The sequence below is a fragment of the Salmo salar genome, chromosome 09 (genome assembly GCF_965601325.2).
Source record: "Salmo salar chromosome 09, fSalSal1, whole genome shotgun sequence".
NCBI classification, from domain to species: domain Eukaryota; kingdom Metazoa; phylum Chordata; class Actinopteri; order Salmoniformes; family Salmonidae; genus Salmo; species Salmo salar.
The window spans coordinates 117,716,627-117,744,578 of NC_138299.1; the positions used below are offsets into that span (position 1 = coordinate 117,716,627).

General features: G+C 41.9%; 1 protein-coding gene across 1 annotated transcript in view; it reads right to left on the reverse strand.

The window, feature by feature from the left end:
* LOC106612463 (dopamine receptor D2a) overlaps nucleotides 1–13,993 on the reverse strand; it is a 61,022-nt gene extending 47,029 nt beyond the window's left edge. Inside the window, exon 1 of the mRNA XM_014213610.3 lies at nucleotides 13,571–13,993. The gene's annotated coding sequence lies outside the window, so the exon portion shown is untranslated. The remainder of the gene's footprint in view (nucleotides 1–13,570) is intronic.
* Nucleotides 13,994–27,952: the final 13,959 nt, after the last annotated feature.

A 27,952-nucleotide genomic window follows, 5' to 3' on the forward strand; every position in this document is an offset into this window, starting at 1 on the left:
TGCTAGTTCTAGGTCCTAAGAAACAAAGAGATCTTCTTTTGAATCTGACAATTAATCTTGATGGTTATCTTTTCAGTGACAGGGGGCAGTATTCGGAAATTCGGATGAATGACGTGCCCAAATTAAACTGCCTACTACTTGGTGTTACGCACGCCTCTAGAAAGAGGGAACGCAACACCCTGCTACAACTCAACTCTCCTTGTTGTGAATAAGGTAGGGAAGTGTAGGTGTGAACAAGTATGACGAATAGGCAGAGAATACCGTTAACAGGGAATTTATTCCTTCACGTGGTAAGGTTTGGGAAAAAGGGGCTGGACGGAACCAAAGCAAAGAAAGTAAATATCAAAGCCCCCTCTCCTACCTTACCTGACTACCCACTACTCACCTATCTAGCACCACCTGGTGCACTAACCAAAATACAGGGGATGGTCCGCCCAGGTCTTTCCTAGTGTGCATAGACAGCAAACTACTACGGGTATATGTATGCCCGCGGGCCTCTTGCCTAAACACTCCCTAGGTGCCTTCCCCTTCCCCCCTGGGAACAAATGAAACAGAATTACACAAATGTAAGTCAATAATCAAAACACTGCATCCTATTGACACACACAACCAATCAGCTCCCTCAGCAACAACGGACACAGTACATACCAAAATTCTTGGAAACAACCAACATGCTATAACCCTCAGCCATTAGCCTTGTCTCTCAGCAATCATCTCTGTCTCCCCTCTCCCTGAGCAACAGCACACTGGCTTATATTGGGGTTGTTAATTGAGACAGCTGCGTCCTGACGAGGGGGCGGGGTCAGCTCTCCAATCAGCAATGGGGCCGACCAATCAGCTGCTTGGAGAACTTCAGGAAGCCATTACCTGAAACACACTAACAAATATACAAACTACAACACAGAAACTGGGGAACGTAACACGCCCACCACAAAAAATGCAAACATACAGTTTGCAATAACAAAAATCAACGCTTCCCCAGTTACTAAACCCGTGATAGAGCGTCGGCAACCACATTTGCCGAGCCCTTCACATAGGCTATCTGTACATTATATCCTTGTACAATCAGAGCCCACCGCATAAGGCGGCGGTTCTGATTGTACATTTGCTTTAAGAACACCAAAGGATTATGGTCCGTGAAGACCATTACAGGCAAGGCACTGGAACCCACATATACCTCAAAGAACTGTAATGCTAGCAATAAAGCCAGCGTTTCCTGTTCAATTGTGGAGTACCTTGACTGACACGAGTTGAACTTACGGGAGAAGAAACTGACGGGTCGATCCACTCCATCTTCATCTTCCTGCAAGAGAACCGCACCCACCCCCACTATACTAGCGTCTACCTCCAACTTAAAAGGTTTGTCAAAGTTGGGGGCGGCAAGCACTGGGGCACTACAAAGTAGCGCTTTAGCGGACTCAAAAGCATAGTTACAGTCCTGGGACCACTTAAATGGTACCTTCGGACTAAGCAGAGATGAAAGGGGAGCTACTACCGTCGAGAAATTCTTACAGAAAGTACGATAGTAACCTACCATCCCCAGGAATCTGCGCAACTGGCGGCGAGTCGTGGGAGCAGGAAAAGCAACAATTGCTTCCACTTTGCCAGTTACTGGGCGCACTTGACCTCGTCCCACTTGTTTCCCCAAGTAAGTCACTGTAGCCTTCCCAAACTCACACTTGGCCAAATTGAGGGTTAAAGAAGCATTCGCCAACCGCTGAAACACACTTTTCAAGGTGGCGAAATGATCAGACCAAGTAGACGAATGTATTACCACATCGTCAAGATAAGCAGTACAATTTGGTACATCGGCAAAAACAATGTTAACTAACCGCTGAAAAGTAGCAGGTGCATTACACATTCCAAAGGGCATCACAGAATATTGTACGAAGTTATCTGGCGTAACGAAAGCCGAGATGTCAGAAGCTCGAGAGGTCAAAGGCACCTGCCAATAACCTTTTAGCAAATCTAATTTACTAACGTAAGCAGCAGAGCCAATTCTATCAATGCAGTCATCTAAGCGAGGTAGAGGAAAAGAATCAGACTTTGTAACGGCATTTACTCGACGATAGTCCGTACATAAGCGAGACGTACCGTCAGGCTTAGGAACAAGAATACACGGGGAACTCCAGGAGCTGTTACTGGGTTTTGCCATGTCATTCTGTAATAAATAAGCTACCTCACTTTTCATTACCTCCCTTTTCTTTGCATTAACCCGGTACGGATGCTGACTTATAGGAACAGCGTCCCCCACATCCACGTCATGTTCCAAGATGGACGTGCGACTTGGAACATCCTGAAACACAGTGAGAAAACTGTTTATCAATAAGATAAGATCCTTAGTTTGGTCTTTATCCAAATGTTCCATTTGAGACGGTAACTTTTTCAGCATCTCTGAATTACATAAGCGTTCACACTGCTGTAACGTATGGCGTAACTCCAACCCATCCTCCTTATCCTCCTCTAGATACCAGCCAGGCTTCAGCACCACCGCAGCCACACTGGAAACGGCGGGCTGGACAGGCTTTCTTGAGGAGCTGTTGGGAGAATCACGCATATAATATGCTTTCAGCATGTTAACATGACACATTCGGGAAGAACGCCTCCGATCTGGGGTCTTTATCACATAATTGGTGTCACTTAGTTTCTTTTCCACAAGATATGGTCCAGAAAAACGTGCTGACAGAGATGAGCCAGGGATTGGCAACAAAACTAAAACTTGATCACCTGGTGCAAAAGAACGGCCAACAGCCTTTTTGTCATAATGCAACTTCATGCGTTTTTGAGTAGAGGAGAGAGACTTTTGGGCTAATGCACCTGCAGCGTGCAGTCTCTCCCGCATCTTACTGACATAATCCAACACATTTTTAGGGGCGCTACTGGGTGTAGGAGATAAGATATGCTCCTTCAAAACCTTTAGCGGACCCCGTGGGGTGTGTCCAAACACAAGGTCAGCAGGGCTGAACCCTAAGGACTCTTGTATTGTTTCCCTAATAGCAAATAAGACAAAGGGCACCCCCTCATCCCAATCAGTACTGGTATCCATGCAATACTTGCATAGCATTGCCTTCAGCGTCTGATGCCAGCGTTCGAGAGCCCCTTGACTCTCTGGATGATACGGACTGGAGACCTGATGGGAAATACACAGCGTCTTTAACACACTAGAGAACAGCTTTGACATAAAGTTGGATCCCTGGTCAGTTTGGATTACTTTAGGGAGTCCAAACGTAGAGAAGAACTTGACTAATGCCTTCACCACAGTCTTAGCCGTTATTGTCCGTAGAGGAATAGCCTCTGGGTATCGAGTAGCACTGCACATTATTGTTAGTAAGAACTGGTTACCTGACCTGGTTTTCGGCAATGGACCTACACAATCAATTATCACTTTTTCAAACGGTTCCCCCACCACAGGAATCGGGCAGAGCGGCGCACGTGGAACTGTTTGATTCGCTTTCCCAGTGAGTTGACATACGTGGCATGTCTTACAGAATTGGACAACGTCAGACTTCAAACCTGGCCAAAAAAAATGTCGAAGGACTCGGTTATAAGTCTTCGTGATCCCTAAGTGTCCGGACCACGCCTGGTCATGGGCGAGTGACAGCACCTGCTGTCGGAATGGTGTAGGAACAACCACTTGACACACTTCACTCCAGTCACTAACGGTGTCATGAGCTGCCCATTTACGCATCAAAACTCCTGCTTCCATAAAGTAGGCAGTCTCTTTAGTTTTAGCTTCCTCAATGGAAGTTACCGAAGCAAAACACTTGCGAAGACTGATGTCTCCCTTTTGACATTCAATCACCTTCTCGGGGGTGACAGTCAAACGAATGTCATGTAATTGGGGCGCGATTTCACTTCCCCCGGGCTGTTTGTCAGAGGTGATCAGCTTCTTAGAGGTAGTACACAACCCATCCTCTTGATCAACTTCTTTAAACAAAACAGTTTTTGACAAATCTATCACGTCACCCATTTGTCTTGCCTGAGCACGAGTGACAGCACAAGCGGGGAACACATGGGGATAACTCTGTGCCAACTCATTGGAGAGAGAGTGGTCACTTTTATCCAACACTTCCAATATGGGTACTACCTTTCCTCCAGCAATATCGTTACCCATTATAAAGGTCACACCTTTTACTGGCAACTTAGGACGTACCCCTACTCTGAATATTCCACTGATTAACTCAGAGTGTACATTCACAAAGTGCAACGGCACTGGGACAAAACCCATTTCAATACCCTGAACTAACACACTGGAACCACAGTATGTATTGTCGGATAAGGGCAACACATCAAACAATATAAATGACTGCGCCGCCCCTGTATCTCTAAGGATTTTAACAGGACGCTGAGATGCTTCGTCATTCGCTATGGACACAAACCCCTCAAAAATGAACGGTTCGTAACTGCGGTCGGGTACTGAGACTTTCAAACTACATTTACTCTGAGGCACCTGTTTTGTTTCAGACCTCACAACAGTACGAATTAGCCCAACACCTGTTGGCGGCTTAGCACGAAAAGGCATCCCTTGTTTGCGTTTTAGTAGGAAGCAATCATTAATCACATGTCCCACTTTATGACAATAGAAACAGGGACGCTCATTTTTCTGGCGTGCTTGATATACTGTGGGCCGACTGGGACTAAAAGTAGGCAACTCAGTAGCTCTACTCTCAGTATGAGCCGAAAACACACTCTTGTGCGTCAACACAAACTCGTCTGCCAACACAGACGCTTCTGACAGGGAGGATACTTTCTGTTCATTTAGGTATACTACAATGCGTTCGGGTAAGCAATTTTTAAACTCTTCCAACAAAATTAACTCCCGGAGAGAGTTGAAATCAGTTACCTTACTAGCAGCATGCCATTTATCAAACAGATTTCCCTTGTCTCTAGCAAATTCCACATAAGTCTTACTAGGAGACTTTCTATGAGACCTAAATCTCTGTCGGTATGCCTCAGGCACAAGCTCATAAGCACGAAGAACGGTAGCTTTGACCACTTCATAGTTCAAACTATCTTCCAAAGGTAGCGCTGATAAAACCTCTTGGGCTTTTCCAGTTAATTTACACTGAAGTAATAAGCACCATACTTCTTCAGGCCATTTCAAGGCTACGGCTATACGTTCAAACACACAAAAATAGGAGTCAACCTCTGATTCTCTAAACAAAGGTACTAAGGCAATCTGCCTACTAATGTCAAACGTGTTGGAAGCTCCAGCTGGTGAGGACGACTCACTAACAGGCACAGTAGGAACAAAGGCTAGCCTCGCTGTCTCTGCCTCCAATTCCATTTGGCGCATTTTGAAATCCATCTGCCGCTGTTCTCTTTCTTTTTCAGCCTCTATTTTACAGATTTCCAACTGCCGCTGTTCTCTTTCTTTTTCAGCCTCTATTTTACAGATTTCTAACTGGAGATTTTCTCGCCTAATTTGGGCTCTCTCTTCCGCTTCCAGTTGAAACTGTATAGAACGGACATCCCTTCTGGCATCACCAGTTGACAGTGGGGAGAGCGGATCAAAACGGGGCAATGTGGCTGGAGCTTTAGCCTCGCCTTCGGTCTTAGAAACCGACGGGCTTACAGGAGCAGCAACATCCCCTACAGGGGTAGTAGGTTCAGGCAGCGGTAACACAAGCACCTCCTCTTCTAACAATACATTTAACACTAGTTTCTTAACCTCCGCCTTAACTAAATTGTGCGAAATAGACAATGAATAATGGTCAGCCAAGGTCATTAAATCACTTTTACGACACTTATTAAACACCTCCCACGACGGGTTATCCAAAAAGGATTGTACATCAAAAGTAGCCATTGCAAACTACTACACCAAACACAAGAGCCAACAAATAGCTAATGCTATGACGCTCAACACTGAACTAACCACAAACTAAACTAGTCACCCTTTTCTCACAAACCACCATCACACCTCAATCACAAATCACAGAGAGCTCAGTGCAGCAGGGTTCAGTGGGTTTAATGGAATCCCGGATGAGCCCCCATTATACTAAGCCATTACCTGAAACACACTAACAAATATACAAACTACAACACAGAAACTGGGGAACGTAACACTTGGGCTCAGAATGTAGGATATGCATATTAGTAGTCGATTTGGATAGAAAACACTCTGAAGTTTGTAAAACTGTTTGAATGATGTCTGTGAGTATAACAGAACTCATATGGCAGGCAAAAACCTGAGAAGAAATCCAACCAGGAAGTGAGCTGTAGTTCTATCTAATCCCTTTTCAAACTACAGTGTCTTTGGGGTCATTTTGCACTTCCTAAGGCTTCCATTGGCTGTCAACAGCCTTTAGAAACTTGTTTCATCCTTCTCCTGTTACTGGGCAGAGAATAGGAGCTCAGTCAATCAGTGGACTGCCTGGGACCAGTGAGTTGTTTACTGCGCGGGCATGTTGGCGCGCCTCTCCTTTTTCCCTTGTAATGAATACGCTATTGTACGGTTGGAATATTATCAACGTTTTATGTTAAAAAAGACCCTAAGGATTGATTGTAAACATCGTTTGACATATTTCTATGAACGGTAATGGAACTATTTGACTTTTCGTCTCTGGTTCTGCGCTCTCGCATTATGCCTTTGGATTAGTGACCTGAACGCGCTAACAAAACGGAGGTATTTGGACATAAATATGGAGTATTTTGAACAAAAATAACATTTCTTGTGGAAGTAGGAGTCCTGGGAGTGCATTCCGATGAAGATCAGCAAAGGTAAGGGAAGATTTATAATACTAATTCTGAGTTTAGTTGACTCCAGAACTTGGCGGGTAACTGTATAGCTTGCTTTGATGGTTTAGCTCTGTACTCAGAATATTGAAAAATGTGCTATCGCCGAAAAGCTATTTTAAAATCTGACACAGCGGTTGCATTAAGGAGTAGGATATCTATAATTCTTTCAATAACTGTTGTAAAGTGTAGGATATCTATAATTCTTTCAATAACTGTTGTAAAGTTTATCAACGTTTATGATGAGTATTTTTGTAAATTGATGTGCTCATTCACCGTAGGTTTTGGTGGGAAAACATTTTCTGAACATCATGCGCCAATGTAAAATGGGGTTTATGGATATAAATATGAACTTTATCGAACAAAACATACATGTATTTTGTAACATTGAGTCCTGGGAGTGTCATCTGATGAAGATCATCAAAGTTTAGTGCTTCATCTTAGCTGTATTTCTGGTTTTTGTGATGCCTGTCCTTGCTTGGAAAATGGCTGTGGCTTTTATTTTTTAGGCACTGTCCTAACATATAATCTAATGTTTTTCTTTCGCCGTAAAGCCTTTTTGAAATCGGACAACGTGGTTGGGTTAAAACCTCTTACATCTAGACGTTCCGCTAGCGGAACACCTGCTCCAATATCCAATGATAGGCGTGGCGCGAATTACAAATTCCTCAAAAATACAAAAACTTCAATTTTTCAAACATATGACTATTTTACAGCATTTTAAAGACAAGACTCTCCTTTATCTAACCACACTGTCCGATTTCAAAAAGGCTTAACAGCGAAAGCAAAACAGATTATGTCAGCAGAGTACCCAGCCAGAAATAATCAGACACCCATTTTTCAAGCTAGCATATAATGTCACAAAGAACAAAACCACAGCTAAATGCAGCACTAACCTTTGATGATCTTCATCAGATGACACACCTAGGACATTATGTTATACAATACATGCATGTTTTGTTCAATCAAGTTCATATTTATATCAAAAAACAGCTTTTTACATTAGCATGTGACGTTCAGAACTAGCATACCCCCCGCAAACCTCCGGTGAATTTACTAAATTACTCACGATAAACGTTCACAAAAAGCATAACAATTATTTTAAGAATTATAGATACAGAACTCCTTTGTGCAATCGAGGTGTCCGATTTTAAAATAGCTTTTCGGTGAAAGCACATTTTGCAATATTCTGAGTAGATAGCCCAGCCATCACGGCTAGCTATTTAGACACCCACCAAGTTTAGCCCTGACCAAACTCCGATTTACTATTAGAAAAGTTGGATTACCTTTGGTGTTCTTCGTCAGAATGCACTCCCAGGACTGCTACTTCAATAACAAATGTTGGTTTGGTTCAAAATAATCCATAGTTATATCCAAATAGCGGCGTTTTGTTCGTGCGTTCATGACACTATCCGAATGGTAAAGAAGGGTGATGAGCACGACGCATTTCGTGACAAATAAAAATCTAAATATTCCATTACCGTACTTCGAAGCATGTCAACCGCTGTTCACAATCTATTTTTATGCCATTTTTCTCGTAAAAAAGCGATAATATTCCGACCGGGAAAGCGTGTTTACGTACAAAAGAGAGAGAAAATAAAAGCATGGGATCCCCTCGTGCACGAGCCTGAGTCTCATAGTACTGTGACTGGTCACTATCCAAACGCGCTAATGTTTTTCAGCCAGGGGCTGCCTCGATATCATTCAGCTTTTTGCCGCCTTCTGAGAGCCCATGGGAGCCGTAGGAAGTGTCACGTAACAGCAGAGATCCCCTGTATTGGATAGAGATAATCAAGAAGGCCAAGAAATGGTCAGACAGGGTACTTCCTGTACAGAATCTTCAGGTTTTGGCCTGCCAAATGAGTTCTGTTATACTCACAGACACCATTCAAACAGTTTTAGAAACTTTGGAGTGTTTTCTATCCAAAGCTAATAATTATATGCATATTCTCATTTCTGGGCAGGAGTAATAATCAGATTAAATTGGGTACGTTTTTTATCCGGCTGTGAAAATACTGCCCCCTAGCCATAACAGGTTAAGGAGAAGTGTATCTTTAAAATTGTGTAAAATAGTTGTATGTTTGAGAAATTAGAATTATGAGATTTTTGTTGTTTTGAATTTGCCGCCCTGCTATTTCACTGGTTGTACCGTGGGTGGGATGCTAGCGTCCCACATAGCCCGTACTAGTTATACAGTCGTCTCAAATAAAACTGAAGGACCTCAGCGTTACTCTGAACCCTGATCTCTCTTTTGACGAACATATCAAGACTGTTTCAAGGACAGCTTTTTTTTTAATCTATGTAACATTGCAAAATTAGATACTTTGTCCAAAAATGATACAGCAAAATGAATCCATGCTTTTGTCACTTCTAAGGTTAGACTACTGCAATGCTATACTTTCCGGATAGCTGGAAAAAGCACTAAATCAACTTCAGTTAGTGCTAAAAACATGGCTGCTAGAATCTTGACTAGAACCAAAAGATTTTATCATATTACTCCAGTGCTAGTCTCTCTACACTGGCTTCCTGTTAAGGCAAGGGTTGATTTCAAGGTTTCAGTCTGTTATATCTGGAGTATTTCTCCTGTCTTATCCAGTGTCCTGTGCGAATTTAAGTAGCTCTCTCTCTCAGCCCTAGGACCATGCCTCAGAACTATCTGGCCTGATGACTCCTTCCTGTCCCCAGTCCACCTGGTCGTGCTGCTGCTCTAGTTTCAATTGTTCTGCCTGCGGCTATGGAACCCTGACCTGTTCACCGGACGTGCTACCTTGTCCAAGACCCGCTGTTCTCAACTCTCTAGAGACAGCAGGAGCAGTAGAGATACTCTGAATGATTGGCTTTGAAAAGCCAACTGACATTTACTCCTAAGGTGCTGACCAGTTGCACAGTCTACAACCACTGTGATTTATTATTTGATCCTGCTGGTCATCTATGAACATTTGAACATCTTGGCCATGTTCTGTTATAATCTCCACCCGGCACAGCCAGAAGAGGACTGGCCACCCCTCATAGCCTGGTTCATCTCTAGGTTCCGGCCTTTCTAGGGAGTTTTTCCAAGCCACCGTGTTTCTACACCTGCACACTTTGTAACATAGGCTGATTTAAGAAGGGCTTTCTAAACACATTTGATTGATGATTAATTGATGATGTTGAAATGGTGCTGCAATAGTGTATTCTTTGTGATTTGCATTAACTCTGTGGTTTTAAATCAATAGTTGTTTAGTTGTCCAAAATGTCAGAAACATGAACTTGCTTGACCATACTGTAGGTCATGTAACTGTTTGTTACATGCAATATATTTTCTGGAGGCCTTAGGCCTATATATCACAGTGTCAAGGCATATGAACTAAACAGGCAAACAACGCAATTATCACAACATATAGGTTGTAATACAGATTTTTTTCCTGGCTTGGCTTCACCGGTGATTTTACCCACGCACCGCTACTGTACCTGTGATACTTTATCATGCCATGCAGAAGAAACCATAGAGGACACCCATATGAATGTGTGTGTGTATGCCCGTGTGTATTGTTGTGTGCATGCGTGTGCATGTGTTCTTATGTCTGTGGAGAGAGCTTTGACAATTTAGCCTGACTGTGACTAAAGGAGTTAAACGTCTCCCAGGGGAGCATTGTCTCTTTATAATCCTGCAGTGGATGAGAGAGAGATAGAGGGGGAGAAAGGATCTCTGCTTCTAAGCACCCAAAATAACCAAGACTGCTTACTTATGATAAGGCGAGGATTTCACAGTGGACCATTTGTTTAGATAAGGTTTGTCAGGAAACATTTCAATCAAGTGTGACGCCAGATGTATGACATTTTGATCAGCTTAGGATAAGAGTTCAAAGGGACTAAGTGCCAACTAAAGGTTTATACAGTCCCTCCCCTCTGACCTTCTCCTCCAATGGGTTTTGAGGAGAAATGAGAGAGGACGTGAGGAGTATGGAATTGAAATCTTCCCTATGTTATGTAAAAATGTATTCCTCTGTGTTTCAGTAAGAAGAGGTGTTATCCAGACAGTATACAGTAGATGGTATTTTGGATGCAACAAATACTAGGGATACTGTACATCAGACCTGGGTTCAAATAGTATTCATTTTCTATAAAATAATTGAGCTGTGCTTGATTGAGCTTGCACGGCACAATGCAACCAATGGAATAAGTCTTAGAAGTGTATACCCGCCCAACTGGCAGACAATCAAACACTCGGTATTTGAATTTGTAAGAAAACAAATGCTATTTGAACCCAGGTTTGCCTGAACATATCACACATGCCGTAAAATACCATTTAAAATGCATAACATTCTCATTCCTGGTCAGACACTTTACACCCTCTTCATTATGTTGACCCCTATAGCCCCTTAATGACCAGACAGATGCACTGTGTCAGTGTGTGACTGTAACCTGCACCATCATAAGCAGACCATATCTTTTATTTGTTTTTGGACTTAACTGCCTCCTCCATCTCCTCTCTATTCAGTGAGCATTGCTCACAAGAGATGTCCGGCAGTTGACACACTCAGAAAAAGGTACTCGAAGTAGGAATATCAGTTCAGTTGTTGACAAATTCCAATAGACCAATACAATTAAATGATTGATATGTGAAAAACCCCAATGTCAGATAACGCCTACCCACACCAGAAAACTGTCTTTAATGTGTTATTATTTTAAGGTTGTTGTTATTGAAACTGAAGGTACAGAAACATAAGCCATGATGTATTGGCAGACTACAGTACTAGTGTGGTGGTGTCTGAACTATTCAAACGGAGGTCTTCATAAATCATGGGAGACAGCTAGCTATCTGCAAGGGGGAAATCTGCTGAAGCCTACAGTCTACCTCCAAACAAACCAAACATGACTCAAGCATGTAAACAAAGCTAGATTGTTCTACTTGTTCGAATCCTTCTCGTTTAGAAACTAGGGTAGGCAACGTGCACCCTCCTGGGTTTTGCCCTAGTACTACACAGTGGATTCAAATAACCAACTCATCGTCAAGATTTGATTATGTGAATCAGCTGTTTAGGGCAAAAACCAAAATGTGCACCCAGGGTGGGGGCCCGAGGACTGAGTTTGGGAAACCCTGATCTATAGGGTAATTGCAGCAGCTTAAGACTGAGATACAGTACAGAGTAACCAGAGAGCTGAGGGGATCGCATTGAGATGGTATGGAGCTATCGGGTTCCGACCTGCCAGTAAGCAAGACAATGGACAGCACAAACAGAAATAATCATTAAAGTAGCATAACACAGCTTGATCAGACCCAAAATCCCTGCAATTCAGTTATAATAACAGTTCTTTTCTGTGGCTTAAATAATTATAGCACAAGTGTGTCCATTTGTACATTTATTCCTGTCTCTCCGCAGTTTGCATTTAAAGATATTTCTCTGCAGTTGGAGAGTATTGAGTCATTTTAATTTGTCATCATTCTGGCTAATTGGTATTTCTCAGTAATTGTGTAATTGTTTTAAATATGTTCCAAAAGCCTGCTGCATTTTTTTGCTAAAACAGTGTTTGGCCCCTCACAAGTAAATTATTATATGAGCAATGATGAAAATAGCAATTATCATCATCTTTTGTCATGAGTACACAGACTGTCGGCTGCGGATTCCAACTTATCATTGCTCATATAATAATTTACTTGTGCGGGATCAAATGTTGTTTTAGCTAAATCAGATTTTTTTTTTAAGATTAAAAAAAAATACACCTTAAACAGCAGGGACTGTGAAGAGACAAACACACACAGGCACAGACATGCACACACACACAATAAAATACACACACACGGATGGATTTTCTGTTGTAGATATGTGGTGGTAGTAGAGTAGTGGCCTGAGGGCATACACTTAATGTGTTGTGAAATCTGTTGTGAAGTGTATGTTGTTGTATAATTGCCTTAATTTTTGCCTGACCCCATAAAGAGTATCTGCTGCCTTGATAGCAACTAATGGGGATCCATAATAAATACAACAATAAAGTGGAGTATAGTCAAAACACAACCCCTTACATGTATAACCCTCGTTGATTTAGGTATAGCCTACTGTATGTACCAGTAGTTTATATTCTAAGGCAACACATTTAAGACATTAAAGACGGTGTTGCTATTCTCCGAGTTTGTTGATAGGAACCAGAAGCTGCATGAGAAAAACAGGCAGTTCACAAAAACACAGAACACACCATCAATGGGACACAGCAGACCATAAACATTCAATAAGTCTTTAAATTACTTACTAGTGGTGAGTGTGTACATAATCACGTTTGCTTTGCCCCATCATCAAGGCCTTTGAAGAAGACCAATATGCAGCCTTTTCATGTTCCATCATTGACATATTACACAGAAATGATCCTTAAATCCACAAAAATTCACTTTGATGCCGAGAGCATGCTTGCAAACAAACACACACACAAACTTAAGCAAGCAGGTAAATACATATTTATGCGCACACAGACACGCACGCATAAACACACATATTAACGCACGCAGGCACTCACGCACGCAAATGTCATAGCCTAGAGCAGATCGTTTAGTTTATCATGAAATGATCATTGCCCTACAGCATATGCTCTAATTTAATAAAATTACTCAGTACCTCATCAATTTCTCAAATTCAGCCGTGCGCAAATTGTTACCAAATGAAAACTTAAAAGGGAGAAGCATTAATTACACGAAAAAAAAAACGATATTATGATCTTGAAATATCACTTTAAGCAACTGGATCTAGTATACACTTTCCTTTATAGTGCAGGTATCGGGTAGTCTATCATAAACGTGGACACTCAATTTCACCTCTAGAGCGTTAGACCTGTGTTAAGATGTCAGAGCAAGATATGCTCTTACCTTCACGCCATAAGTTTGATTGAATCACTGCTCTTACAGGGATCCGTCTTTTAAATCCAAAGATATCCAAATTCACCGCGTTTGAAGTCCTCTGTTTGTCTTGAACATTTTGCTCAAAGTTCTCAAATTGTTCATCGAGTCTGGTTGTTCAGAAGCAAAGGATAAGTTGCTCCACCAAAGGCACTGCCATATGGTCCGATGGACGCTCTTCACAAAAACATTGTTTTACAATATCCTACTCAAGTTCATATTATTTTTGGTTTGTTGAAAACCTTAGGTAAGATTCAGGCTAGCATCATACGGCGCCGTTGATAGAGTGTGTGAGAGCAGCGGAATATCCGTCTCCTCCCTGCACCGTTTACGCACGAGGTAACCTTCAACGCTGACGGTGGAACAGTCGCTCCAACTATAACGAGAAGAACAGACTGTGTAAAATTAAGGCGGGGCTAGTTCTTAAACCTTTGGAAAAAAAGCATAACCGCATTTTTCTCTTTAAAAGACAGTTATCTTGAGTTGATGTAGTCTGCCGGACATGTCTGTATTATTTCAATATGAATGACAGTGGAATTGTTGGCCCGCCTACTGGTGGGGAAAATTCGATATAAAATATTTTAAGGAGATGCCTCATTAAATATATGTTAAGGAGTCCCAAAAGGCATTATGTTAGACAATGATAGAGATTCCTGCAAGTTCTTTATCGTTATTCATAAGTTAAGCAATTGAAGATGTTCATGTAAAGCTGTGAAACAAGTTTAACATGACCAATGATCTGTTCACACCTGAATTGAGAGACAATGCCAAACATTTACAGGTAGTGGGTGTCTTGGATCACAAGGTTAGCATTCATATTTCATGTGAAAATAAAAGTGCACGTTTACCAAACTATGCCAGGTATTTAAACATTACATTCATAAAAGGGAACAGGTGAGTGTTTCCACAAAGTTCAGTGCATTCCTAAAACCCCTTTAGAGAACCATGCTCCAGTCACATACTGTACTTTCGCATGCACGCACACACGCCACACACACACACACACACACACACACACACACACACTAGTAAGGCAACTGGAAGTATTCTCTAAAGAATAGAATCAAAACTTTTTCTAAAGGTTTCAATTGCTTTCTAATATGCCACTCTTAGAGTAAAATATGTTTTACCAACCCATAGGATTACAGAGATGCTAACATGTAGATGACATGGATGCGCTGTATTTGAATGCTTATGTATATTTTCCTACATACATTCAATTACAGTTTTTCTATCCAGATACCCCCAAGCATCTATTTTTGTAGCCTTTACTGTGCGGTATGAAGTAACTAAATCCACCAAAAATGTCTCAAATTTCCAATACGTCATCATGATACCTAAATGCTATTTATCAAGTTTATTCTGCTGATCTGTGTTTGTATATGTATTTATATGTATATTGTAATAATTGTTGGTTCACTAATGTTTTTATTACCACTATGTACCGCCCTTCCACAGGTGTGGGCATTTGTAATTATCACCTATTCATTTACATTTACATTTACATTTAAGTCATTTAGCAGACGCTCTTATCCAGAGCGACTTACAAAATGGTGCATTCACCTTATGATATCCAGTGGAACAACCACTTTACAATAGTGCATCTAAATATTTTAAGGGGGGGGGGGGGGGGGGGGTTAGAAGGATTACTTTATCCTATCCTAGGTATTCCTTAAAGAGGTGGGGTTTCAGGTGTCTCCGGAAGGTGGTGATTGACTCCGCTGTCCTGGCGTCGTGAGGGAGCTTGTTCCACCATTGGGGTGCCAGAGCAGCGAACAGTTTTGACTGGGCTGAGCGGGAACTGTGCTTCCTCAGAGGTAGGGGGGCCAGCAGGCCAGTGGTGGATGAACGCAGTGCCCTTGTTTGGGTGTAGGGCCTGATCAGAGCCTGAAGGTATGGAGGTGCCGTTCCCTTCACAGCTCCGTAGGCAATCACCATGGTCTTGTAGCGGATGCGAGCTTCAACTGGAAGCCAGTGGAGAGAGCGGAGGAGCGGGGTGACGTGAGAGAACTTGGGAAGGTTGAACACCAGACGGGCTGCGGCGTTCTGGATGAGTTGTAGGGGTTTAATGGCACAGGCAGGGAGCCCAGCCAACAGCGAGTTGCAGTAATCCAGACGGGAGATGACAAGTGCCTGGATTAGGACCTGCGCCGCTTCCTGTGTGAGGCAGGGTCGTACTCTGCGAATGTTGTAGAGCATGAACCTACAGGATCGGGTCACCGCCTTGATGTTAGTGGAGAAGGACAGGGTGTTGTCCAGGATCACGCCAAGGTTCTTAGCACTCTGGGAGGAGGACACAAGGGAGTTGTCAACCGTGATGGCGAGATCATGGAACGGGCAGTCCTTCCCCGGGAGGAAGAGCAGCTCCGTCTTGCCGAGGTTCAGCTTGAGCTGGTGATCCGTCATCCACACTGATATGTCTGACAGACATGCAGAGATGCGATTCGCCGCCTGGTTATCAGAAGGGGGAAAGGAGAAGATTAATTGTGTGTCGTCTGCATAGCAATGATAGGAGAGACCATGTGAGGATATGACAGAGCCAAGTGACTTGGTGTATAGCGAGAATAGGAGAGGGCCTAGAACAGAGCCCTGGGGGACACCAGTGGTGAGAGCGCATGGTGCGGAGACAGATTCTCGCCACGTCACCTGGTAGGAGCGACCTGTCAGGTAGGACGCAATCCAAGCGTGGGCCGCGCCGGAGATGCCCAACTCGGAGAGGGTGGAGAGGAGGATCTGATGGTTCACAGTATCAAAGGCAGCAGATAGGTCTAGAAGGATGAGAGCAGAGGAGAGAGAGTTAGCTTTAGCAGTGCGGAGAGCCTCCGTGACACAGAGAAGAGCAGTCTCAGTTGAATGCCCAGTCTTGAAACCTGACTGATTAGGATCAAGAAGGTCATTCTGAGAGAGATAGCAGGAGAGCTGGCCAAGGACGGCACGTTCAAGAGTTTTGGAGAGAAAAGAAAGAAGGGATACTGGTCTGTAGTTGTTGACATCGGAGGGATCGATATTCACCCGCATATAAAAAAAAAACAATGGCTTCCGCACATCTCTGATGAAGGGATAACTGACGAAACGCGTTAGCCTGCCCGGACAAACAATAGAAAGGTGAATTGAAGTGATGTCTTTTTGTCCATTTTTTTAAAGAAACGTTTTGGAGCTGCCGCAGTTTCCCAATGTTTCTTGAACATGGGATTTTATGTGAAGACAACACATACAGCATTGCCTTTGCTTACAAATACAATGACTGGCATATAATATTAGAACACGTAGACTTGAATGAGGTGTGAGTCTTCACTTCATTAAACAGTATAGTAAGTTTGATGAATTTGCAATGTTTTCCTCCCAGTGGCAGAAATGTGCTCCTCCACAGTTGCAGTAAGTGTGCTTTGCAGACATCACATCAGATACTATACTGATGACAGTAAATCAAAAGGCCCAAATACTTACAGCCACTGAACTGAAATCAAATAGGCAAACATATTACCAAGGAGGCAGTTGAGATAATTTGTGCCATTTTTTAGGACCATTATGTATGCAGCACTGCACTATAGAACAATCACATATTAAAATGTTCATGACAGAACAAGCACATTATCAAACAGAGTGTGTCAAATCAATCACAATCACCCAATACAATATAAAGAAGAAAAGAGAGAAAGAAACCATTGCCTATATACGACATCCATCCATCTCCCATGGGGTGTAAAGGACAGAGAGAACAGAGGTGGGCTGCGCCCCTAATTGCACCCTGTTCATTATGTAATGTTCTACTTTTGACCAGGTTCCATAGGGCTCTGGTCAGAACTTAAGTAGTGTACTATATAGGGAATAGGGTGCCATTTGGGATGCACACATGATCAGAAACACCTCATGGGTTTGAATGTCCTTGTCATGACAAGAACAGTGTTCCTATCAATCCGCCTGTCTTCTCCAGTCACATCCCTGGCCATGGGCACTAACAGCTCACACCCGCCATAGTGCCACGGGGCTACCATTAAAGCTAGGCACTGCCACCAACAACCTCTATTAACTTGGGCTGATGAGATGACAACTGTAGATTGCAAAAAATAATTCACGGTAACTTCTAATTTCAAGCATCAGCTCCTTATTTATTTATATAATTTTGGTTTTTATATATATATTTAAGGATGTTGTACGCTTATTGGATAGAGCAATACAAGAGCTGAAAGGTAGATGAAACAGTGCTGAGAGAGTAGTGGATGGATTTGATGCCATGCTGGCAGCTGTACTTTGTACATGTGCTCCAGAGGCTTAGACCACTACACCACCTCAAGCCTCTACTTGGGTATATTCTTTAGTACGAACCAGCAAAATCATGCCTGATATAGAATGTAAGGATCATCATTATTGATCATTCTATTTTTCTATTGAACAGATCAATCTGCCAGTCCGACTGACATGCATCTCCTTATTTAATAACGGACACAGCTACAAAGTCTAACTCCAGGCAATTTTGATGCACTGATTCTCATTATATCTTTTGGCTCAAAGCCTGCCTGTCTAGACACAAGGGGCCGTAGAGACTGTAGGCAGTTGCTACGATGTGACAAAAAAGAATGCAGTCCCATGAAAGGACTCATCTCTACATCATTAGTCCAGTACTCTGTCCATCTGCTGCAAATAGCTACACTGTCAGGAAATGTTATTGGCCTGCCCATATTTCATGGATGTACACTTTGCTTGAACTCTCTCATAAAGCAAGTATAATAGATTAATCAGTGCTAAATAAACGTGTCACAACTGGTAGATACCACAATATTTAAGCTTCATGTATTGTTTGGCATATGTTTTTAGCAAACAGCCATTTGTGTTGTGCTACACATAGGTAGAGAAAAAGAGAGACAGAGAGAGATATAGAAAAATACAGAGAGATGCAGTGAGAGAAAGAAAGAGGGAGGAAACAGACTACAGAGAAAGAGAGAGAGAAAGAAAGAGAGCGAGAGAAAGAGAGAAAGAGAGGGAGAGAGTGATAGAGAGAAACAGACTACAGAGAAAGAGAGACAGAAAGAGAAAGAGAGAGAGAGATCTGGGCCCCGAAGACAACAAGGGAAATATTTGAGTGGCTGCTTCCTCTTGGGACTAGAACATGATCAATAATAACATGAGCTGCTATGTACTGTAAGAGGGGGGCAACCAACCACTGTGGTTTACAGCCATATGAAGTCCCCTTCTGCATAGTCATTAGATGCGTCGTTGTAGGCTGATACACTGCCTCTATCTGTCTTCATATAGAGAAGTTTAGTCCACATTAATAAAGAGGCAGAGATAAGGACTTTCTTAATAAGGCAGAGGAAGGCATTAAAACTGGTGCTGGCTAAGGGAATTCAGATTAGAAAATACTCCAATTAGTTAGAGGGGAAATGAACCACGTAAAGGAAAGAGGCGTACTACAAACATGTTAGCCCTTGAGCCCTTCACAATTTCAAAGTACTTGCTCACTCTGACAAAACAATTTATTTGCCTGCCATATATCAAAAGAGAAACAAGCAGCAGGTGAAAGCAAATGCCAAGCATGGTAATTTAACGATGGTTGTTCTATTTAGTCCGTCTGTCACCTCTGCAGATTGTGTTTATGACACCATTTTCTGCACCATTGCTCTATGTTAAAAGTCATACGGAAGTATGGGTGGTTTTGAAGGGGAGGGCTAAATGAAATATAATGCTGCAAACTGTAGAAGGAGGGGAAAAACACTAAATAATTGATAGAGCATATCTTAAAATCGTATATTTTCAGCTGTATCTCTCAATGTGTGGTGAAGGAATGCAGAAATACAGTCCATTAATAGGGAAGGAGTTGTGATATATGGATGTCAACACACAGGAAAGATCGAGGAAGTAAGGATTACTAATCATAATGCTCAAAGTCTTTGCTATTGAATTGGCTAATGGTGAACAGCAGGTTAACCCTTCAAGGTCCTATAAGTCATTGCATAATTTGAGCGGTTTGTGGGGGGTGATCGAGAGGAGGCTATAATACTCTTCTGTAACTTATTGTTCTGTAATAGAGGTGAAGCCTGAAACTGATGGAGACATTTTTATTCAACTGTAGATGCACAAGTGTAACAGCTTCATTTGAATTTAAAACTTTTTAGGGAGACACAGGTCATGTTATCTTTGAAGACTTCAGTTATGCCTCCTTTGGTACTGCCGAGTTGAGCTACATGAATCATAAATGCAGCTTTGATTCAATCATAGTGAAAGTTCTCTTGTTTTCTGTTGTCTTTCCCTTTTCTCACAAGGCCTTTTAGAGATCCTTGGAAATCCTTTAACTGCTACAGTCACATGAAACACATCAACAGGACAGAATGTCTAGGGTTAACTCTGCTGTTCTTCATGTGTACATCTACCAGCACTAGTTTCCCCAGGTACTGAGTGTCATGCAGACACACATCTCTCTTTTTTATTTTTACCCCCTTTTTCTCCCCAATTTCGTGGTATCCAATTTTTTGTAGTTACTGTCTTGTCTCATCACTACAACTCCCGCATGAACTCGGGAGAAGCGAAGGTCGAGAGCCATGCGTCCTCCGAAACACAACCCAACCAAGCCAAGCCGCACTGCTTCCTAACACAGCGTGCATCCAACCCGGAAGCCAGCCACACCAATGTATCGGAGGAAACACTGTACACCTAACGACCTGGTCAGCGTGCACTGCGCCCGGCCCACCACAGGAGTCGCGCAATGAGACAAGGATATCCCTGCCGGCCAAACCCTCCCCACGACGCTAGGCCAATTGTGCGCAGCCCCATAGGCCTTCCGGTCGCGGCCGGCTTTGACAGAGCCTGGGCTCGAACCCAGAGTCTCTGGTGGCACAGCCTTAGACCACTGCGCCACCCGGGAGGCCCACACATTGCTCTTTAACCTAGAATCTCTGTAAGCTGGCAACATTCCAGCTTTTCTTTGTTCAAGACCATTGCACTGTGTTCCAGAGCATGGCAACTGCACTCAGCTAAAAATGTCAAGTGAAGGCTAGTTTAGTATTCCAGAGAGACATACAAAGGCTGCAACACATCATTTTTTAAAGCTTTAACGTGCTTGTTCCGACTAGGCCTCTATAACTCACAAGGGCATCTCACTCATGACTACGAAGGTCGAAGGTTAGTGTTTATGTAAATTGTGGCTTGTGTAACATCATCACTAACCTACTTTTTGGTTTTAATAAGTTTCAACATTTTGCAAATGCATGAATTGTGCTCATCTACAAGCTATTTCTCTTTAATATTTACATTTTAGCAGACACACTTATCCAGAGTAACTAACAGTAGTGATTGCATACATATTTGTACTGGTCCCCCATGGGAATTGAACCCTTAACCCTGTTGTTGAAAGCACCATGCTCTACCAACTGAGTCACACTGCACTGAAATAACTTCATAAAGTAAGTTCTTAATCCTAACAGTAATTTGAACAGCCCCTCTCGACCAAAGTGACACTCCATTTCCAAGCTAATGTCAAAGTTGGAGTCATTTTTTTAAATCTCAGGCAGATCTATTGAATTTTTCCTCTCATATTCTCTTTGGTAAATTAAACATTCTATGAGTCGTCAGCATCTTCTTATATAACGCCCAGAGAGAGTAAAAGAAGGCAGAATTGACTTGGGGTATAGAACTTTATGTGAGCTCAGCATTTTCAGACCATTATGCTCATCATTGTTTTACATTTCCTTGGGTTATGAATAATCTCACACAATTATAAAACGTAGGCCATTTTGGTAAAATAGAACCACCTTTTTACGATTTATTCTGAATAAAATTGCCTAGTGCTTTTTTTCAGAATCCTTTACATTTTTTTGTTTGTTTTTTAAAATATTATTTGGGTAGATCAGCTTTAATATCGCAAATAGATTGTAGCTTCCATCAATGTAATTTTCTGCATCATTTCCAATCCCCCATATATTTTTGGGGTAAATATACAGTTGAAGTAGGAAGTTTACATATACTTTGTTAAAAAGTTTACATACACTTCGAGTCATTAAAACTCGTTTTTCAACCACTCCAAAAATGTCTTGTTAACAAACTACAGTTTTGGCAAGTCGGTTAGGACATCTACTTTGTGCATGACACAAGTCATTTTTCCAACAATTGTTTACAGACAGATTATTTCATTTATAATTCACTGTATCACAATTCCAGAGGGTCAGAGGTTTACATACACTAAGTTGACTGTGCCTTTAAACAGCTTGGAAAATTCCAGAAAATAATGTCATGGCTTTAGAAGCTTCTGATAGGCTAATTGACATAATTTGAGTCAATTGGAGGTGTACCTGTGGATGTATTTCAAGGCCTACCTTCAAACTCAGTGCCTCTTTGCTTGACATCATGGGAAAATCAAAAGATATCAGCCAAGACCTCAGAAGAAAATGGTAGACCTCCACAAGTCTGGATCATCCTTGGGAGCAATTTCCAAATGCCTGAAGGTACCACGGTCATCTGTACAAACAATAGTATGCAAGAATAAACACCATGGGAACATGCAGCCGTCATAACGCTCAGGAAGAAGAGGCTTTCTGTCTCCTAGAGCTAAACGTACTTTGGTGCGAAAAGTGGAAAACAATCCCAGAACAACAGCAAAGGACCTTGTGAAGATGCTGGAGGAAACAGGTACAAAAGTATCTGTATCCACACTAAAACGAGTCCTATATCGACATAACCTGAAAGACTGATCAGCAAGGAAGAAGCCACTGCAACAAAACCACCATAAAAAGCCTGACTACGGTTTGCAACTGCACATGGGGACAAAGATCATACTTTTTGGAGAAATGTCCTCTGGTCTGAAGAAACAAAAATAGAACTGTTTGGACATAATGACCATCATTATGTTTGGAGGAAAAGGGGGAGGCTTGCAAGCCGAAGACACCATCCCAACCGTGAAGCATGGGGGTGGCAACATCATGTTGTGGGGGTGCTTTGCTGCAGGAGGGACTGGTGCACTTTACAAAATAGATGGCATCATGAGGCAGGAAAATGATGTGGATATATTGAAGCAATATCTCAAGACATCAGTCAGGAAGTTAAAGCTTGGTCGCAAATGGGTCTTCCAAATGGACAATGACCCCAAGCATACTTCCAAAATTGTGGCAAAATGGCTTAAGGACAACAAAGTCAAGGTATTGGAGTGGCCATCACAAAGCCCTGACCTCAAACCTGTAGTGAATTTGTGGGCAGAACTGAAAAAGTGTGTGCGAGCAAGGGGTCCTACAAACCTGATTCAGTTACACCAGCTCTGTCAGGAGGAGTGGCCCAAAATTCACCCAACTTATCGTGGGAAGCTTGTGGAAGGGTACCCAAAACGTTTGACCCAAGTCAAACAATTTAAAGGCAATGCTACCAAATACTAATTGAGTGTATGTACGCTTCTGACCCACTGGGAATGTGATGAAAGAAATAAAAGCTGAAGTAAATAATTCTCTCTATTATTATTCTGACATTTCACATTCTTAAAATAAAGTGGTGATCCTAACTGACCTAAGACAAGGAATATTTACTAGGATTAAATGTCAGGAATTGTGAAAAACTGAGTTTAAATGTATTTGGCTAAGGTGTATGTAAACTTCCGACTTCAACTGTATATAACATTCTATTGGTTGCAAGAATTTTGTATAATAATTTAAATGGAAACATTTCAAGCTTTGAATCTGGCGTCGTGTTGCGTGTCAATTCACCAGTCCTATTTATGATATCAAAGATTATACCTTTTTTAAACATTTTATAAAAACATTGTTTGAATCAATTAGTATATTTGAGTTTAACCACAATATTTGTTGTATTATTTGTTCTGTATTTTCGGCTCGATTAAACTGAAATTGCAACCAACTGTCTATGGCTTGTTTAAAAAATAATGATATTTTGGAGATTATTTCGTTTTCTAATCACCAAAGGTGAGCGGTTGTAATCTGAATAAAGGGGAAAAGGCCATTCTTGAACATGGGGTGAGACATTCTTACTAATTTGCTGGAGAACCAGTTCGGATTTAAGTATAACTTTTGTATGACTGATACCTTTAGTGAGAGGTCTATTGCTTTAGTATTTAATCATTTCTGCCCTCCGAATTCATATTCATTATATAAATAGGTCCTTTTAATTTTGTCTGGCTTGCCATTCCAAATAAAATAGAATATGTTTTGCTCATATAATTTTTAAAAACTGGTCGCTAGGTGTAGGCAAAACCATAAGCAAATAGGTAAACTGTGATATGACTAAAGAGTTAACCAGGTTGATTTTTTCCACAAATAGACAGCTATTTTCCTTTCCATGGTAGCGAGATCTTATCTATTTTTTCTAACTTTCTATTCAAATGTATTGGATTGAGATCATATCTGTTTCACCTGTCCTTGTTATTGTCTCCACCCGCTCCAGTGTTGCTTGCTTTCCCCAGTGTATTTATCCCTGTGTTTCCTGTCTCTCTGTGCCAGTTCATCTTGTATGTTCCAAGTCAACCAGCGGTTTTTCCCTTACTCCTGCCTTTGCTATACTCCTTTTTCTAGTCCTCCCGGTTTTGACCCTTGCCTGTTCTGGACTCTGTACACACCTCCTTGACCATTCTGCCTGCCTTGACCTCGAGCCTGTCTGCCACTCTGTACCTCCAGGACTCTGAACTGGTTTTGACCTTTTGCCTGTCCACGACCATTCTCTTCCATACTCCTTTTTGGATTATTAAACATCTTAAATTCCAACCATCTGCCTCCTGTGTCTGCAGCCTTGTGTCATGATAATTTCTTTCTTTTGGGATATGTATACCAAGTATGTCCACATCCCCGTCAGACCATTTAACACGGTAATGTAAAAGTTGTATTTTTTTTATGAACTGGCACAGAGAGACAGGAAAACCCAGCCAACTGTATATTATCTGTGTCGTCGTTCAGCCGTGATTCGTGAAACATAAGATATTATAGTTTTTAATGTCTCGTTGGTAGGATAGTCTCAAATGGAGCTCATCCATTTTATTCTCCAGTGATTGCACGTTGGCTAATAGAACGGATGGTATAGGCGGGTTACCCAATCGCCGACGAATTCTCACAAGGCACCCTGATCTCCATCCCCTGTATTTCCTTCTTTTCTTCATGCGAATGACGGGATTTGGGCATGTATGGGAGCAAGTTTATATCCTTCGTGTCCGACTCATTAAAGAAATAATCTTGGTCCAGTTCGAGATGAGTAATCGCTGTTTTGAAATCCAGAAGCTCTTTACGGTCATAAGAGACTGTAGCATCAACATTATGTACAAAATAAGTAAGAAACAATGTGAAAAAAACATACGAAATAGCACAATTGGTTAGGAGCCCGTAAAACGGGAGCCTTCCCCTCTGGCGCCATTCTTCATAGCCCCTTGCTTTAACTACTGTCATAGAATTTGCTAAATATTTTTATATAGAAACTGATAAAAACACACAGGTGCTAAATCAAGGTGACATACAAAGATGAGGACCAAGAGCAAGAGAGGGAGTGCAGTGATGTAATGTCCACAACTAAAGAATCATTGTGGAATCTGAAAAGACACTTATCCCAAAAGTATGATGGTGTACTTACTACGTACAAATGCTAAAAGAAAGGAATGAAATGGGTAGATAACTAAGTGTGCCATTTTAGCAAACTATTTATAAACTAAATATCAAATCTCTTAAACGTTTCATACATTTTTGTTCTATTATGTATACAATGGGCCATAATTGATTTTGGTCCAATAGGCCTGGCATATTCCCACATTCAAGGAGATTTCCATTTTGATTGGGTTATTTTGCCTAAAAACCTTTAGGCCTACCTATATATATATATATAAAGCAACTCTGCATCTCTGCCCAGCCTGGCAAGAGTGGCCAAAGGGGTGTTTAGCATCCCCAGTGGCTGTGCAAGTGTGGAAAAGATATTCTCTACTGCTGGTCTGCTCTCCAGGCACCATCCCATGAGCCTGAAGCCACAGACTAGCCAAACTCGTGTTTCTAAAAAAATAATCTAAAAATGAATTCAAAGGCACTAATAAGTCATTTTTCGTTTAATTTGTATTTCATTCTGAGTAAGTCACAGCCTATATGGAAAATGTATAGACTATAATGATTTAATACAATGAAATGTTGCGAGCTTTATGTCCCTACCCGCCTATCGTGTCCCACTCGCAAATGCTTCACAATGTATTTCTTTGTAGGCTATAGCCTTGAAATAATGTAAATAATATAGCCTAAATAAGGCTCCCCTGTCTGAGTGTTTATATGCTGTTCAATATGTCATGTAGTCTATTTGAAATTATGTTCACCTTTTCATGTTTATTCAAATACTTTTCATTCAAATCCATATGGTTTGGTTTCAATACTTAAAAACCAATTGGTAGGTCAAGGTAGAAAAAATACTGATGGGTGTTATGATTTTATGATGGGTGTTATGAATTATGATTTTAATGAATGGAACTAATTTGGACCTGAAGTTTTTTTTCCTGTGAGCGTGGATTGGTTTCTAGTGGTGGTAGGAAAAGACATGAAGCGGCACCGCTCCATGAGCAATGAGTGGGATTTCCAACCTGCTCACGTACTCTGTTCTCAATCCACTGCATCTGCATACAGTATGTCTCACTTCCGCATCTGTGGTGACAGGTGACAGACAGGTGACAGAGCTAGAGCGATGTTTGTTAGACAATGGGACATCCCAATAATCGGTATTCTGACAAAATCGTCCGTAGCATCTGAATGGCCTGCAAACTATTATGAAGCATCTACGGATAGATGAGACTCTCACGAACATGATGGAGTTCTCCGTTTTGCTCTAAGACCCCACAAGCGTCTTGGGACTCGTCTGAAGTCGGTACAGCCAATCTGCCAACTTCTGTCTGTAGCATCCAAACAGTTTGAGCTACATACTAAAATGACCCATCTGGAAAGGTGAGAGTCTCACGATCATGTACATGTCAGTTGTTTTGCTATAGGACGCCCACAGGCCTCACAAGACTCGCCTGAAGGAACCCCAGTGCCAGTTGAAAAAATGAATGGAAGTATATATGGTGCCAAAAATAAGGGGTTAAATAAATGTTCAAATTAAGAATAATCCTGAATATCTCTCCAATATAGGACAGACCGATAAGTTGGGTGAATTTTGGGCCACTCCTCCTGACAGAGCTGGTGTAACTGAATCAGGTTTGTAGGACCCCTTGCTCGCACACACTTTTTCAGTTCTGCCCACAAATTCACTACAGGTTTGAGGTCAGGGCTTTGTGATGGCCACTCCAATACCTTGACTTTGTTGTCCTTAATATATAATGACAGTTCTGCTGCCAGAATTCTAACTACTGTGGCCCCTGGCGTTCCAGTTGGGACACATAGTTGGTCCCCCACTGACAAACACAAAAAAAAACATATATATCAGGGTTGTGGTCCCCATTAAACAAACAACTAATGAAGCAGTCACAGCAGTGACAACTTAACTGTAACTTTTGAGATGATTGAAAGAACTGGTGCTGTGATTGAAAATAGTGACTACCCTGTCTGCCTGAGTCTTGGTACATGGACAGTCTCAGACAGCAGTGGGGATTTGCCAGCTTGTGCATGTGCAAGTTGCTGATATGAACTGGCACTATTCTGACACAAAAACATGAATCGGTCTCTTTGAATCGATCTCTTCGACAACATTTTCATCACGATTTTCTCTCTCAAGTTGGCAGAAGACTTCATGCTGTACTCTCTTCGGTTATCCCCATTGGATAACTCTTTTGAGTTCCATGTAGAACCTTCTGTGGAAAGGGTTCTACATGGAACTCAAAAGGGTTCTACCTGAACAAAAAGGGTTCTACCTGGAATCAAAAAGGGTTCTCCAAAGGGTTCTCCTAAGGGGACAGCCGAAGAACCCTTTCAGGTTTTAGATAGCACCTTTTTTTCTAAAAGTTTAACCTCGTGTCTGCACCGGAAGATGTGTGCACTTGGAGTGCGGAGAGTGCAGAGACTAAGGAGAGGACCTGACTGAGCACTTCTGAATTAATGAAGGGGATGAGGTTGGAGTGTGCCCTGAGAATTAGCAGGGCCAGGGTTCTTTATTCTCAACAAGCCAACTCCTGGCCTAATTGGGAGCTAGTGAGGACCAGTACAGTGAGTGGAGGATGTGTTCATTAAGCTGGCGAGGAGTTGGAATTCACTTCACAGAGGGAAAAGTGTGATTTATTCACGACTCCTGCTGACACTCCAGTCAACGGAGAGCGATGGGGTAAAGTCCTGTAATAATTCATTGGTGTCAGAGATCCAAAGAGGGTACAGAGGGCATCTGTTCTCTGTAGGTTTGTGAGGGTTAAACTTAAAGATGGATATTAGTACCCAAGGGATTGGTTCCCTGAGATCCAGACAAAGCGTGGCATTCAGAGAA